Here is a 15,969-nt window from a genome sequence, read left to right as displayed (position 1 = left end):
GCTAGATGGAGTGATTCGAGAGATGGGTGAGGAACTCCTGACGAGTGAGTCAGTAGATCTGGCTCTGGGTCCAGAATCCAAGGTCCCCGAATGCGGTGTTGCAATAGAAAGGGGAACCAAATTTGACGAGGCCAGAATGGGGCAATGAGGATTATCGTCCTTTGAAGGTTGTTGGCTTTCTGCAGAAACTTTGCAATCAGGGGAAAGGGAGGAAAAGCGTACAGGAGACCCGGGGGCCAATCGTGCACCAGCGTGTCCCTGGGGACTTCCCCTGGAGGGGGTAATAGGGCAAAGTAGCTCCTGCATTTGGCGTTCATTGGAGATGCAAAAAGATAGCAGGAAGGCTGGCCCCACTTGCGAAAAATCGTCGTCGCAATTGACTGTTTGAGGGACCACTCGTGAGGCAACAGGATTGCTCTGCTCAGCCTGTCGGCTATGACGTTGGATGACCCCGGGATGTGCGTTGCGATCAGAAAGCGACCCGTGGACTCCGCCCATTGCCAAATTCTCATGGCCTCTCTGCATAGCTGATAAGACCTGGTTCCCCCTTGCTTGTTTATGTACCAGACTACAGACATGTTGTCTGTCTGAACTGCAATAGTCCCTAGAGGAAGAAGGGGAGCAAAGTGTTGCAACGCTAAAAACACTGCCCTCAACTCCAGAACATTGATGTGCAGATTGTACTCCAAATTGGTCCATTCGCCTTGGACTGTCTGTCCCTGAAAGATGCCCCCCCACCCTATCAGGGAAGCGTCCGTGGTTATCGTCGCTGTCGGCATGGGTAGCACAAATGGTCTTCCGCTGGAAAGGTTGCAAGTCTGAAGCCACCAGGTTAGGTGTGATTTGCATGTGTTTGTAATCAGAATTTCGTGTGTCAGAGGTAGCTGTTGGAACGACCATTGTGCAAACAGTAGCCATTGTAGAACTCTCATGTGCAGTCTTCCCAATGGTATCGCAATGAGAGAAGCTGCCATGAGACCCAAGACCTTCAGAACCAGCTTTGCTGGGGATTTTTTGGATGACAGAAGGAGAGAAATGTGGCTTTGTAGTGAGACTATCCTTTCTGGAGGGAGCCTTAGAATTAAATGATGCGTATCTAATTCCGCTCCTATGAATAAGATATGCTGTGATGGCTGCAGTAAAGATTTTTCGAAATTTACGGAAATTCCGAGGAGAACACAAAGCTGTAGAGTGTAATCCCTGGCCTGTATCAGTTGACGCCGGGTGGTGGCAGAAAGGAGCCAGTCGTCCAGATACGGAAACACCTGGAATCCTGGGCGTCTCAGATGAGACGCTACCACTGCCATGCATTTGGTGAAAACCCTGGGGGCTGAGGTCAGACCAAAGGGCAGGGCTCGAAACTGATAGTGACTGGCTCCCAGCCGGAAGTGCAAATGATCCCTGGACGCCCTGGCCATTTTGATGTGGTAGTATGCGTCCTTCAGATCTATTGAGCACATCCAGTCGTCCTTCTGTAAGAATGGAAGGATCGATTGAAGCGTGACCATTCGGAACTTTTCTTTCTTGACAAAGGTGTTGAGGTTGCTTAGGTCCAGAATCGGCCTCCAGTCCCCTGTCTTCTTTGGAACTAAAAGAACCTTGAGTAAGTTCGAATCCTATTTGGTCCGCTGGGACTGGTTGGATGACTCTTTTTCTAGCAGCTTTGAAATTTCTATAGCTGCTGGGTCTCGCAGATGGGGCACATCTGGGAGTCTTTTCTTTGGAACGGGAGTGGATAGAAAGGGTATTTTGTAACCTCTGGTAACCACGCTTTTTACCCAGTTGTCTGTAGTAAGATTTTGCCAGGCCTGAGGGTATAAAGCTAGCGACCCGACTGCCTCCAGAGCAGGACAGTCGGGCCTCCTCTCAGGAGTGCTGGAAGGGTTTTCCAGGGGGTGTATCCCTGTCACCTTGGTTTTGCGGACCCCCTCTGCCGCCAGGGCGGCGTCTTCCACCTCTGCCCCCTCCTCTGCCTCTAGAGGGGCATCACCCTGTGTGCCTGGGAAAGATCCTTGGGGTTTTTGAAACCACATTTTTCCACCGCGTTGCCCTTTGGGGTACGGTCTGGATGGGGTGGAAAAACGGACTCCGACAGCAGACAGAGTCTTTCCCTCCTGTTCACACCAGGTAAGGGTCTCCTTTACTTTGGGGCCAAAGAGAGTGGCACCATCAAATGGGGCGTTAGTAAAGGAAGACTTGAAGGCTTCCGCAAATGAACATAAGCGCATCCAGGATTGTCTGCGAAGAGCAATCGCTGAAGCTGCTGCCCTACTCGATCCTTGACTGCGTATGATATCAGCCTCATGGATGAGTTAACAATGGATGTAAGGGTATTGAGATGTGCTGTAACTTTCTCTGAGACAGCAGCATCTGTAGTACCCTGGAGGGTATCTCCCAGCTCTTTGATTAGATCCCTCTGTAGACGTGTAAAATGGGTCAAATAGTTCAGGGATCGCATAGAAAAGGCCGCTGAACTAAAAATGCGCTTCCCGTATCTGTCCATAGTCCTGGAATCTTTGTTAGGCGGATGGACAGATGAGGAAGATTCCGACATCTCCTTTTTCGTGGCCGCTGCCACCACCATGGCGTCAACTGGAACTCCCTTTGTGAGGTAAGCCTTGTCTTGGGGTGCAGTGATGTACTTATTAGGCTTCCTAGGGACTGGTTCCACCGTGTCAGGTGTCTCCCACGCCCTTCGAGCAATCAGCTCCATTAACTCATCGAAGGGCGGAGTGACCCAGGAGGAGGAAGGGCGAGCACCGAATGCCTTCAGCAAGACTGACTCATCCTCAGAAGAGGGAAGGGACTGCCAATCACCTCTCTGCTTTAGGATCTCCAAGATGTCAGAAAAAGAGACATCTTCTGAAGGTGACTTTGGGGACCCTTCTGACTCATCCAAGTCAGTATCGGATGTCAAAGATTCTTGTGGGGAATCTAAGTGTCTCCTCTTACACAATCTTTTCCTAGGGACTTCTTCGGGGGGGGCATCCGAAGAAGCTTCCGAGGAAGAGGGGGCACCCTCCAGGGGTGGCTGAGACACCGGTGCTCGACGCTTGGATGTGGCCGTTGGTGCAGAGGAAGATAACGGTCCTTTATGGGGAGGAGAGGCTGCTTCTACTGATGTGGTTGTCTGGGTAGACAACACCTTCCTCATGAGATCGAAGGCCCCGGGTCCCGAGTCGAGGTATCTCCGGTTCGAAGAAATGGGAAGAATCCCGAAACAGGCACCGAAGGCATCGACCCGAGGACGGAGCCGAATCGATCGAGCCGAGGCCCCGAGAGGAAGAGTCGGAACCGAAACATCGGTCCGACTCTCGGCCCCGGAACCAAGGATGGATCTTCGGCTCCGAGACTCCGGTACCGGATCCGACGGAGTCGAGGTGAACGGAGCCGACCGAGAAAAGGACGGTTCTGGCACCGAGGGCTCCACAATCAGTAGATCAACCTCTTCCGGCTCCAAAGACTGGACAGGTCTCGGAGGAGGAAGGGATGGAGATAATGGAAGGCCTTCAAGTTTCGACACCAATTGGGTGGAAACCGAGATAAGTTTGGATAAGGCCGTATGCTCCAATAATTTCTGCACCACACGGTCAACATCAGTGTCGGAGAGGGGCCTGGAAGAACGGGTCGAAGGAATCGAAGACGGAGCCTTCCTCAACAGTGTCGGGGGAGGGAGCTCCATCACCGGTTCCAAGACTCGAGGCTCGGAAACTGACAACAGTTGAACACTCAGCCCCGAAGTCTGTGGAACCGGTGATCTAACTTTGGCTGAAGAGCTCGGAGCCAATGACTTGGGCTCCGACGTCTTCGATTCCTTCGAGGATTTGGATGCCTGGTCAGAAGCATCCACAGCCTCTTGAAAGGAAGGTTTTAACAAACCTCTATCCATTAGTTTCCTGCGCCTATCTGTCATGACCCTCCCACTGAAAGAATGACAAATAGAGCAGTCTTCTTGCAGATGGAGAGGGCCAAGACAGTAGACGCAGGAACTATGATTGTCAGTTACTGACATCTTTTGCCCACATTGGCAACGCTTAAACCCCGATTTAGCCTTTTCAGACATGTCACTAATAAAAATTGAAAGGTCAAATCCAGTAAAGTAGTCAAGTCCGGTGAAATTGTTGAATCCAGTAAGGTTAGTCAATCCGGTAGTCAAATCCAAGAAGGGGTGGTAGGCCCCGAGGAGAACTCTAAATAAGTTTTAATAAACTTAACGGAACCGAGTATCCCTCAAACTTACCACACACACACAAAATGTCACTAAACAACTTTTTATAATAAAAGTACCAAGAAAAATACAAGAATAAATTCTTAATCTTATCTTAGGTGCTCGAGCTCGACCCAGTGATGCGAACGCTGCAGCAGCAAACTAGATCTGAGGTAAAGGCAGAGGGGGATTGTGGGTATTAGGTGATCTCGAGCTTCTTCTCGATGCAGAGCTTGCAAGCAGCCGACACGGAGCCGAGGATCGGCTCCGAACCCATGTGTAAGAACAAACGGCGAGATTGAACACTCTCACATCTATTTTTTTTTCAGTTTTAAATCCACATATTTTGCTAAAGGGGCAGTTACTGAGCCTTCTGCTGAAACAACTGGCCTTAAAGGTGGGTTGTCTATATCCTTATGAACCTTGTGGATGCCAAAATAGATGGAACTCTGGGTTTATCTATATGTAAGAAATTGTATGTGTCATTATCAATAAGTCCTTCTAATAGTAAATCATTAAGGCATAACTGTATTTTTTTGTATGCTATATTCACTTAATTTAGTGACACCCTTACATATTGTTTATCATCCCCCAGGATATCCACCATTTTCCCCTCATATACTATTTTGTCCATCAACACAATACCCCCACCTTTATCTGGTTTCATCACCCTCAGGTTTTTATTGTTTCTACATTCATCTAGAACATTCCTTTCTTCCTTACTTAGGTTGGAAAACACCTTATTGTTAGCTACTGCTTGACACAGTTTATTCTCTACCATGTTTTCAAAATTCCTAAGTTGTGGATGCAAGGGTGGGTTAAAGGTGCTTTTTCTGCTTAACTTATTGTCTGTGTTGGGCTTAAATTGGCCGTTAAAAAACAATTCCAAGTTTTTCTTATGTACAAACAACTTAAAATCAACTAGTAACTTGAAAATATCAGTCTTAGTTCTTGGAATAAAAGTGAATTTACATCCCATATCTAGCTAAAGTATTATTTATTATTTTTACACTTTTACTGAATGGTAGTTCTATTCAGACAGGATCTGCATGCATTGTTTCCTTTTAGTTTGTTAATATGTCTTTAAGTGTGGATTGGTTACTTAATGGACCTATTAAGGACTATATATAAAGGACTCATTTTGGTGGTATACTCATCTGATGAAGTTGCTGACGAAAACACTGTGGTCCAGTTTAAGGCGTTTAGTTGGTTTTTTTTGTGTTCATTAAAGTTGGTTTGCTACCTGGTGAACCTCCAATATATATATATATATATATATACACACACACACACACACACACACACACACACACACACACACACACACACACACACACACACATATATATATATATATATATATACATTTAAATATAAATATATTTATATAGACATATATATAAGAAGTAAGCCAGATAGAAACCTTATCTACAATTCAAGTGTATGTGATCCACTCCACCAAAAAAATCTTTCAGGTCAGGGGATGGATGGGGGGGGGGGTGGTCAAAGATAAAAGACAGACAACACAGATGGAACGTTTTGGTGATTACAGAGCTTCTTTACCTGATGTTGCCAATCCTCATTTTATCCTTGACAGATGGAACAGACCCCCTAGCTACCTAAAATCTTGGTTGGATTCACGGAAGTATATTCCTGAGCACCATCAAGCCAAAAGATGATTTTCCCCTAGAGACCTAGTCAAGTTTGTCATGAGTAATAAAGGTATGGGAAGAAGCCCTAGTGGCTGCTGCACATATATCGTCCATTGAAGCTCTAGATTGGAAGACCGCTGAAGTGGCTATAGACCTTGTAGAATGTACTTTGACAGGAACAGGCAAGACTAATTTATCCTTATTATAAATAAATGAAATGAAGTCTTTCAGCCACTTAGAGAGAGTAATCTTACTGACTGCCTAGCCCAACTTTGTACTGGAAAAATAGTTGACTTGACTGTCATATGTCTTTCGTTCTGTGAAGGTAGATGCATAATTATTTATGGACGTCTAGAAGATGTAGAGCATATTTTCCTTTGTTAGAATGATTTGGGAGGAAAACCGGTAAATTACTCATCTGGTTAATATTAGGTTCTGAAACTACCTTGGGTAGTAAGGAGGGGTTCATTCAGAACGATACTCTGACCTTATGGAAAATTAGATAAAGAGGTTCAAAGCATAAGGTCTGGATCTTTTAAATCCTCCTGGTGGAAGTAATGGCTACCAAAGACAGTGTGTTCCAAGATAAAAACTTAAGATCATATTCCGCAGAGGGTTCAAAGGGGGAAATGTATTATTGCTTGTAGCACTAAGATCAGGTCCCAAGAAAGAGTGGGATCTTTGAACGGGAGTTTTAACAGTGTGTCTCTTAGGAAAGATTTAAAAAGTCTATGAAAACCTAAAGAATGTTCTTTCAAACGATCATGAAAGTTAGAGATTGCAGCCAACTGTAATCTAATGGTGGAAGGAGAAGCTCCGCTTTGAACAGAGAGGCTACATTGTCTAAAACATGCTCTATGGAAGCAGAAAAAAAACAGGATCTATTTGTTTTTCCTGGGCCCAAATGGTAAATCTCTTCCACTTACTGGAGTATAGTTTTGGAGTGGAAGGTTTATGAGCTGACAAAATTATGTTTCATACTGGACAGGAAATATCAGCATGCCTGGCAATCAGTGGAATTGGAGGAACCATGCAGTCAGCTTGAGATTCAAAATGTTGGGGTGAAAAAGACTGTCTGGATGGGGCAGAAGCTCTGGCACTGGGTCCAAAATCCAAGGTTGTTGAATCAGATAAGGCCAAAGAAAGGGGAATCAAATCTGTCGAGGCCAAAAAGGGTGCAATGAGGATCACTGTGCTTTTCAACCTGTGTGCTTACTGTAAAACATTTTGGAATTAGAGGTATAGGGGGAAAGGCATACAGGAGACCAGGGGACCAATTGTGGAGGAGAGCATCCCTGGGTGACTTTCCCAGAGGGAGAATAAGGGGGAAATAATTGCTGCACTTGTTAAGGGGAGACATGAACAGATCATAGCAAGGTTGACCCTAATGATGGAATATCATTTTCGCCACTTCCATATTGAGAGACCACTAGTGAGGCTAAAGGATGCATCTCCTCAGCTTGTCTGCAATCACACTGGAATTCCCCGGAATGTGTGTTGCTATTAGAAAGTGGTTGGAAGAGGTGGCCCACTTCCACATTCTGAGAGCTTCTTGGCAAAGGGTTAAGACTTAGTTCCTCCCTGCTTCTTGATGTACCTAACCACTGACATATTGTCCATTTGAATTGCAATAGTCCCCTGAGGAACAGCTGTCTGAAAGGCCTGCAATGCAAGAAGCACTGCCCTTATCTCCAGGACGCTGGTGTTCAAGTTAGCCTGTAATGGGTCCAAGTGTCTTGGACCGTCTTGCTCAGCTAATGCACCCCACCCCATATGGGAGGCATCTGTGGTCACTATGGCCGTGGGCTCTAGAAAAACAAAGGGATGACAGAGGAGAATTTGTTTGGAATGTACCCACCAAAGAAGATCCATTTTGCAACTGCTGGAGATCAGGACTAGGTCTGACAGCAGATGGTGAAGGATAGACCACTGGGTTGCTAGTAGCCATTGCAAAATTCTCATGTGTAACCTGGGTAACAGTACTACAGTTATAGAAGCTGCCATGGATCCTAGAGCGTGAGGACTAATCAAGCCTGAACCCTCTTTCTGCGGATTAATTTTTGAACTTGAACCACAATTCTCTGATGTCATTCTGGAGGAAGGGATGCTATTGTTTGAGTATTCAGTACTAGTCCTATGAATTCCAAATTTTGTGTTGGAGTTAAATGTGACTTTTCTAGATTTACTGTAATCTCCAGGTGTGCACAGACGTTGAGGGTGCAGTCTCTGCCTACTATTAATTGATGCTTGCTCGAAGCGGTTATAAACCAGTTGTCCAAGTATGGACACACTTGGAATCCTTGCAGTCTCAAGTGAGCTTCTACTACTCCGATGCATTTGGTGAATACCCCGGGGGCTGTGGTATAGCCAAAGGGCAGTGCTCTGAATTAGTAATGACAGGCTCCCAGCTAGAAACAGAGGAACTTTCTGGAGCATTTATCCATCTTTACATGGTAATATGCATCCTAAGATCAACTCAGCATATCCAGTAGTCTTTTTTCAGAAAGGGAAGAAAAGAAAGTACCGCGACCATCTGGAACATTGTTTACCGAAAAGATTTGTTCAGTACACTGAGATGCAAAATGGGTCTTCAGTCCCATCTTTTTTGGCACTAAAAAGAATCTTGAGTAGGTTCCAGATCCTTCTTCATTTGGTGGGACTTATTGAATGACTCTTTTGTCCAGCAGTTTCTGAATTTCTTGCACTGCTGAATCCCTCTGATTGAGTGGAACATCAGGGATTTTCTTGTGTGTGGGCGGATGTTGAGAAAAGAGAATGATACATCCTCTGGATACGATCTGTTGCACCCAGGAATCTGTTGTTACGTTTAGCCAGGCATTTAGGTGCAGGGACAAATGTCTTCCGACTGCCTCCAGAGGAAGATAATCGGTTCTCCCTTCAAGAACACTGAAAGGGCTTCCCTGAGAAGGAATCTTTGAAGCCCTGGTTTTGTGGACCACCTCTGTTACGAGGGAAGTCTCTTCCATTTTGGTTTCCCTCTCTGCCCTGGGGGAACTCCCTCCACGTGTGTCTTGGAAAGGCCCTTGGGATCTCTTGAACCACATTTTTCCATTCGGTTCCTAGAAAAGGACCTATGGGGGGGGGGGTGAAGAAATGCACGTCCACAGCAGAAAGGGGTTTACCATCCTTCTAACACCTGAATAAAGTCTCTTATGACTTCCACGGTGGTGCAGCAGTAGCATTGTTGCCTCACAACAAGAGGTTCTCTCGTTTGATTCTTGACTGGAGTGCGGGGAGTGCCTTCTGTGTGGAGTCTGCATGTCCTCCCCGGAGTTGGGTGGGGGTTCGAAAGACATGCGTAAATGGGCGTGCCTTCGTTGAAGGTTGAACGTCAGCTGGCACCTTGGCATTTGTGAAAATCTACTGCCAATCATTAGCGGACCGGAGTTCTGCTGTGGCGACCCCTAACCGGGAAAAGCCATAAGACAACAACAACAACTTTAGGGACAAACAAGAAAGTTCTGTCAAAAGAAGTGTTAACAAAAGACTTGAATGGTTCTGCAAAGTCACACAGGTACATCAAGGCATGTCTCCTTATAGCTACGGCTGTACCTGCTGCTCTAGACGTCCCTTCGGCTGCATGAGCAATCAGCCTCATGGACGAACTGGACGCAGACTCCAGGTTGGCTAACTGTGGACTTTCTCTTGGACTCCCTCAGCTACAGCTCCTGTCAGGGTGTCTGACAACTCCTTAATCAGATCTTGTTGGAGTCTGGTGAAATGTGGCAAAAAAATTCAAGGACCTTATGGCAAAGGTCGATGAAGCATAGACTCGCTTCCTAAATCTGTCCATAGCCCGGGACTCCCTGTTGCGCGAATGAACAAAGAAACTCTAATGAGCTGGTTCCTATTTAGTGGTGGCTGCTATATCCATAGTATCTATAGCTAACCCCTTGGCCCACAACTGTTTGTCTTTGGGAACAGAAAGCATTTTATCAGGTCTTTTGGGGATGGGCTCAATGGTGTCTGAAGCCTTCCACACCCGCTGTGAAATCAACTAAATGAGTTCATCAACAGGTGGTGTCACCCAACAGGTAGACAGGCGGGTTCCCAAAGCCTGCAAATAAACAGATTCCTCAGAGGAAGGGTTTTTGGGGCTTCCAGCCACCCCCTCTGTTTTAAAATTTCCAAGATGTCTCCAGATGAGACATCTTCAGGAAGTGACCGTAGGGACCCTTCCCCTGCATGAAAATCTATGTCCTCAGTGACTGATTGCTGAGGAAATCAAAGTGCTTCCTCTTGCACTTCTTTTTCTGATGGACCTCCTCAGGGGGATAATCTGGGGAGGTATCAGAAGATGACAGTATCTGAGTCTGTGACACCTGAAGCTACAGCTCCCGCTGTACCAGTGGAGAGGCAGGAGGAATAACTGAACTAGAGGGGGGTACCTGTTCCAAGGGGGAAGGCGCCGACTGTGTCTCTACAAGAGAAAAGGCCCTCTGCATAGTCTCGAAGGCCAGCCCGCCTAAAGAGGGAAGGAAGCCCAAAACCGAGATAGACTGCCTCGGAACTGGGGTCACTCTCTGCTGCGAAGAACCGACCCTCAAGATCGATGTTGGAACCAAATTAATTCAAATTGAAGCTCCAAGGAGCAGGGATGGGTCCGAAAAACCTGGAGTCGAGACCCTCCCCCAAGAACCAACAGGGCAGCTACAGCCCTGGGAGGTCTCCAGTTCAGATATACGAAGAGCTCAGGGTAACTACCAGCTCCAAAGACGCGAACTCCTGAGCCGGTACCGTCGATGCCGAGAGATCCAGAACAAAGGAATCTACGACCTGCTGGGAGGTTAGAGGAGGAGTAGTTAATGGTGTAAAGAAAATTTCAGTACCAAGACCCGAAGGGTGGCCTGAAAGCCCTCTAGCCCAAATAAATGTATTCACAAGTCTCTCCACTTCAAGTTTGGAAAGACGTTTGGTGGAGCAGTCCAACGACATAGAGGGGGACTTAGGCCTATGCAAGAAAATGTCTGGAAGCTCCCCAGCGAAAGGATCAATTAAAAGTGAGTACATAGTTCTAGGCAATGTCTTAGCAGGTGAAACAGTAGTAATTTCTTGCATTGAGGTGTTCAACATCGAAGGGCTCGAAATGACAATTGGAGCCGGAATAGACATTAGCACCAGAGTGTCAGCAGCAGAGCCCTGCGTTCCGAGGAAACTTTTGGAACCAAGGGCTTAAGTCTCTTAGCTTTCGGAACTGACGGAGAGGTCGGAACTGAGAGACTTCATTTCTTAGTTTTTTCTAGAGAAGACGAAGACAAAAGAGATGAGACGTCTGTTTTTGCTTTATCTCCAGAAGATAAGGCTTCACCAAAGGCTGAAGGAAGAAGTTATTTTTACCCATCTCAGCCAAACAAGTAAAGAGGCTAGAGACATAGCTACTGAAAAATATCAAGCTTCACAGAAAGAAAGGATATTAAGAAAGGTAAAAAAGTGACTATCAGCAATGATAGCTGTAGAGATGTACACAAGCATCAACAGGGACAGGGAAAAACTGTGGAAGAGAGATGGAGGGAACTATCAACAATGATAGTAGGAAAAATGCAGAAATGTGTAAAGGGAAAAAGTATCAATGACGATACTAGAGAAAAACACCAAGTGTAACACGAAAGATAGAGGAAAAGGAAGCAAAAAAATGAAAGAAATGGACAAAAGAATTTAGCTAAACCCAGAAGCGCTCGAGAGTAGTAGCTAGATGTCACCATTTCAGAAATGGGCAAAAGAGATCTGAGGTAACTGAAAGAGAGATATTACGGGTACAGGTGAAGCTCAAGAGTTTTTGGTTGGCACAAGCTGTAGTAATGGCTGAGTCAGTTCTGATATTGGAACCGAACCCATCTGTCAAAGATAAAATGAAGATTAACAACATCAGATGCAATGTTTTACTAAAAGAAAAGTGATCCACAGTTAACAACCAAAAAACTTGCCTCAGCTCCTAACTATAATATATAATTAATATACATCAAAATTAGAAGAAACAAACTGGTTTTATTTTAACTAGTTTTCAAGAAAACATCTTAACACAGAAAATTCTATCTCCTAACAAGAATGGCCTGTTAGGGGCCCATTTAAATGCATGATCTATCTAAAAGAGTTTTGTCAAAAATAAAGCTGTTTTAGTCACAAAATAAAAATGCCAACATTTTTCTCCTGAATGGTACTTATCTGCCCAGCAATGGAGAAGCTCTTCCTCACTACTGACCACCCTGAAGTCCAGAAGAGCACAGCACTTCAGTATCAAAAAAGTTCTGAAGGATTTATACTCCAAACCAACAGCTTTCACATGCTCAGCTCACGCCATCAATAGTCAGGGCATACAGAAGGTACCCTGAAGCTTTGGATGCTGGCCAGCTGTCATACATGGCAGGATATAACCCACACAACTTAGGCTACTCCAATAGAAATCTAATGATGAACATTTATACCAAGGTCTCCACTGCCTGCATTTCTCCTCCTATGCCAATAAAATCCTCATAAGTAGAGTGTTTCCAATGTACAACATCATCGATACAAGCAAAAATATATAATAAAGATAATAATGATTAATGATAATGATGATAACAACAAAACAACAACAATAATAATAATAATAATAATAAAAACATTCAAACGGATACGCTTTGGCATTCTAGGATGAGAAAGCTAGCTATTTGATTTTCAGCAGCTATAGACCATGTTACTCAACAAGCTGCTTATGAAAATCAAATCAAAACTTGCAGTTCACACTGGAAAACAGATCCTTTTGTCTTAAACATTAACTGCTTTAGTAAAACTAATCCTAAACAGAATCCACATCTCTGAAATACTTCTAAACAACAAAGAATACATGTCATAAAAACTGTCACAATACAAACGACTCAAGAAAATTAAATACTGTGCTCCATTCACAGATGTAACACTAAAAATGCATTTTAAGTTTCTTCTCTGCTTACCAAGCATTTTTCCAGCAGAAAACTCATCTTTCACTTTAGAATTACTTTTATTTCTTGCATTCTCATGCTCTGGTGTGATTGCTGCGTTGTGAGAAGAAGTAAGCAAAGGATGTAATTCTTCTGCAGAAAACCCTTTAAATTCTTTGTCCTGGTCTCCGTCAGTGTCTGAATCAAAAAGAGCAAGCAATTCCTTGTATCCAGTACCTCTAGGCTGGTTGCCATTATTCCTTTCACAGTTCCTTCTTTTAATCTAAAATTCAAAAGCAAATAAAAGTACTACGATCAAGTATACCATTATTTATTCATTTGCACTTATCAAGTAATTGTCAGTGCTGAATGCAGGCTTGCATTAGAGATTAACGGGACCAAATGTAGTCAAAGACTGGTGGTCATAATTAGTATGAGGTCTCTGGTACATAGAAACTAATACAGAAAATATTAAATGCATTCAGACTGATATATTACATAAGGTATATTGATGGTGCGCAATACAATTTTCTTATCCCATTTGGATCCTATTCAAAAGCTCAACTTTTCAAATAGTTGAATTTTATAAGGTCAAGACAATATGAGCAACTTTTTGGAAAGTCAAACTTCAGAAAACAAAATAAAATCTAAATTTTTGCAGGAGGGCAAGACCCACTACACCCCCACCCACCCCCTGCACATTATATATACCAACTCAGAGATCGCACTACAGTGGGTAAAAGGATAAATTCCTCAATCCCCACTGTACTTTGATCTCCATTCAAAAGTTTCAACTTTCCAAAAAGTGGATCACATGGTCTTCACCATATCAGGTTCGACTTTCCGAACAGTTGAGCTTCTGACTGGGATACCCCCAGTTTAACTGTTCATGTTCCTTTCTCTATGTGCTTTTCGTTCTACACTTAATTTGTTCAGTGCATTCCAAGAAAAAGATATCGACTGCAGAACCGCACACGCACACACACACACACACACACACACACACACACACACACACACAAAATACGTAAAAATGGTAGTGCAAGCCACTTCAAAACTAATTTACAGAACTGTTTCCGTTTTATTACAATTCTTAGCAGTGGTACCACCACACAAATAAATAACTGGAAGGTGAGAACAACTGAAAGAAACATTTGGAGCCCTCATTCATTCTCTTTTAAGAAAAAATAAGCATGAAGTGCATTGTAAGTGTGTTTTTTTTTGACAGACACTAGGATAAAAAAAACATATGGAATACACCAAAACATACTAAACAAGTATAAGGTAAGAAATTTAAAGAACAAAATACAGAATGCAAAAATTCAAACATTTCATTATCTATAAAATACAGTAATCACACTGCCAAACATAAAAATTATTCTGGAAAATATAAACCTTGTAAGATATGAAAAAAGAAGTTATGTACTCACCATAAGATTCCATCTATGTCGACCATTTTCATTCTTTCCCAACAACTGAGTTTCGATCTGACCCTCAGATCCAACTCAAGTCATTTTTTACAGCTTGTGGAAACCAGATGTCTCGAGTTCCTCACTTATCCATAATGCTCTATTCCCTAACATACCTCAGATTTTGTTTGTTGGCTTATAGTTTTAGATGAGAAATTAGCACATTGATATGAGGAACTAATATCTGGAGCTCAACCAAAGGAACACTGTTCTTTTATAACCTTCTCATTCTTCCAGAAGTTAATAGCTAAAATGGTAGAGATTGGTGGGAGGGGAGTTGAGAAAGAATGAAAACACAACACAGATGGAATGTTATGGTGAGTATATAACTTCTTTACCTGATGTTGTCAGTTTTCATTCATTCCTTATTAACTGGGACAAAATCCCCAGCTACCTGAATTCCCGGGAGGACCCTACAGAAGGATATTCCTCAGCACTGTTGAGTCGAAGGCTGCTCTTCCCATGAAAACCAGGTCCAATTTGTAATGAGTAATAACAGTATGAGGATTAGCCCAAGATGCAGCCACACAAATATCGCCCATGGAAGACCTGGATGAAAATACTGTTGTTGATGCCATGGATCTGGTTGAATGGGCTCTCAAACTTTTGGCAAAGACAAGATAAATTTTTATAGACAGACGAAATGTAATCAGTCAGCCATTTGACTAATGTTACTTTTGCAACTGGCATGCCTAATTTTGATTCCACAAAAGAAACAAACAATTGATCTGTTTTTTTTCTGAAATTCTTCCTTCTATGCAAATAAAAACGCAACTGTCTGAACATCAAACAAATGTAACATCTAGTCACCTTTGTCTGTGAAGTTTGGAAAGAAAACCTGGAAGACTCTGTTGCATACCGCCTACTCAGAGATGATCTCTGCCTGACATACAAGGTCATGTCCAACCCAGAATTGCTGGACATGCTCCAACTAAAGAAAACCATATCCCCTAGAGCCACATGCTCTAGGGATCTAAACCTCACCACAACAATAAATAGGACGTGCTGGTGGGATAGATTCTTTCCCAGAGCCTTCCCATGCTCTCGACCAAGATATCAATCTACATTAGGATAAGCTCCTCGCTTACACTCTTCAAGGGAAACCTTGACAAGTGGATGGGAAACAGAAAATTTACCCCGGGGATCACTTCAATGGCTCTGCTGGACAGAGGCACAGGGAACTAATCTAAAGGGGCGGCAAAAGCCAACACATTCCGGCTAGGCTTATAAATGCCTTCGGGCAGATAGCCTAGTACCTACCTATGAACCTATTAATGGATTGATTGATGCTAGATTCTGACACTACTTCAGGAAAAAAAAGAAAGGACAGGTACATAGATTGATGCTAGATTCTGACACTACTTCAGGAAAAAAAAGGAAGGACCGGTACATAGATCTACTCTCTCTCTATGGAATACTAAATAAAGAGGCTTAGAAGACAAGACTTGAAGGTCAGAAAGTCTTCGACCAGTGGTTATAGTTACCAGGAGGATAGTTTTCAAGGTTAAAAACTTTAGCTCACATTTTACTGCTGGTTCAAAGGGAGACTGAGTCAAAGCTTATTATACTAAATTTAAATCCCATGGTGGAGCTGAATCTTTAAAAGGTGGTCTCAAAAGAAGGGTACACATTATAAAGGCCTTACAAAGTTTTAAGAAAGCTAAGGTAGAACTGTCACTTCCTATATAAAAATCTGAAATGGCAGCTAGTTGTACTTTAATAGC

Source organism: Protopterus annectens, chromosome 8.part0, assembly GCF_019279795.1.
Source record: "Protopterus annectens isolate FY-2018-M chromosome 8.part0, PAN1.0, whole genome shotgun sequence".
Lineage (NCBI taxonomy): Eukaryota > Metazoa > Chordata > Ceratodontiformes > Protopteridae > Protopterus > Protopterus annectens.
Note: the sequence above shows the minus strand (reverse complement) of the source record.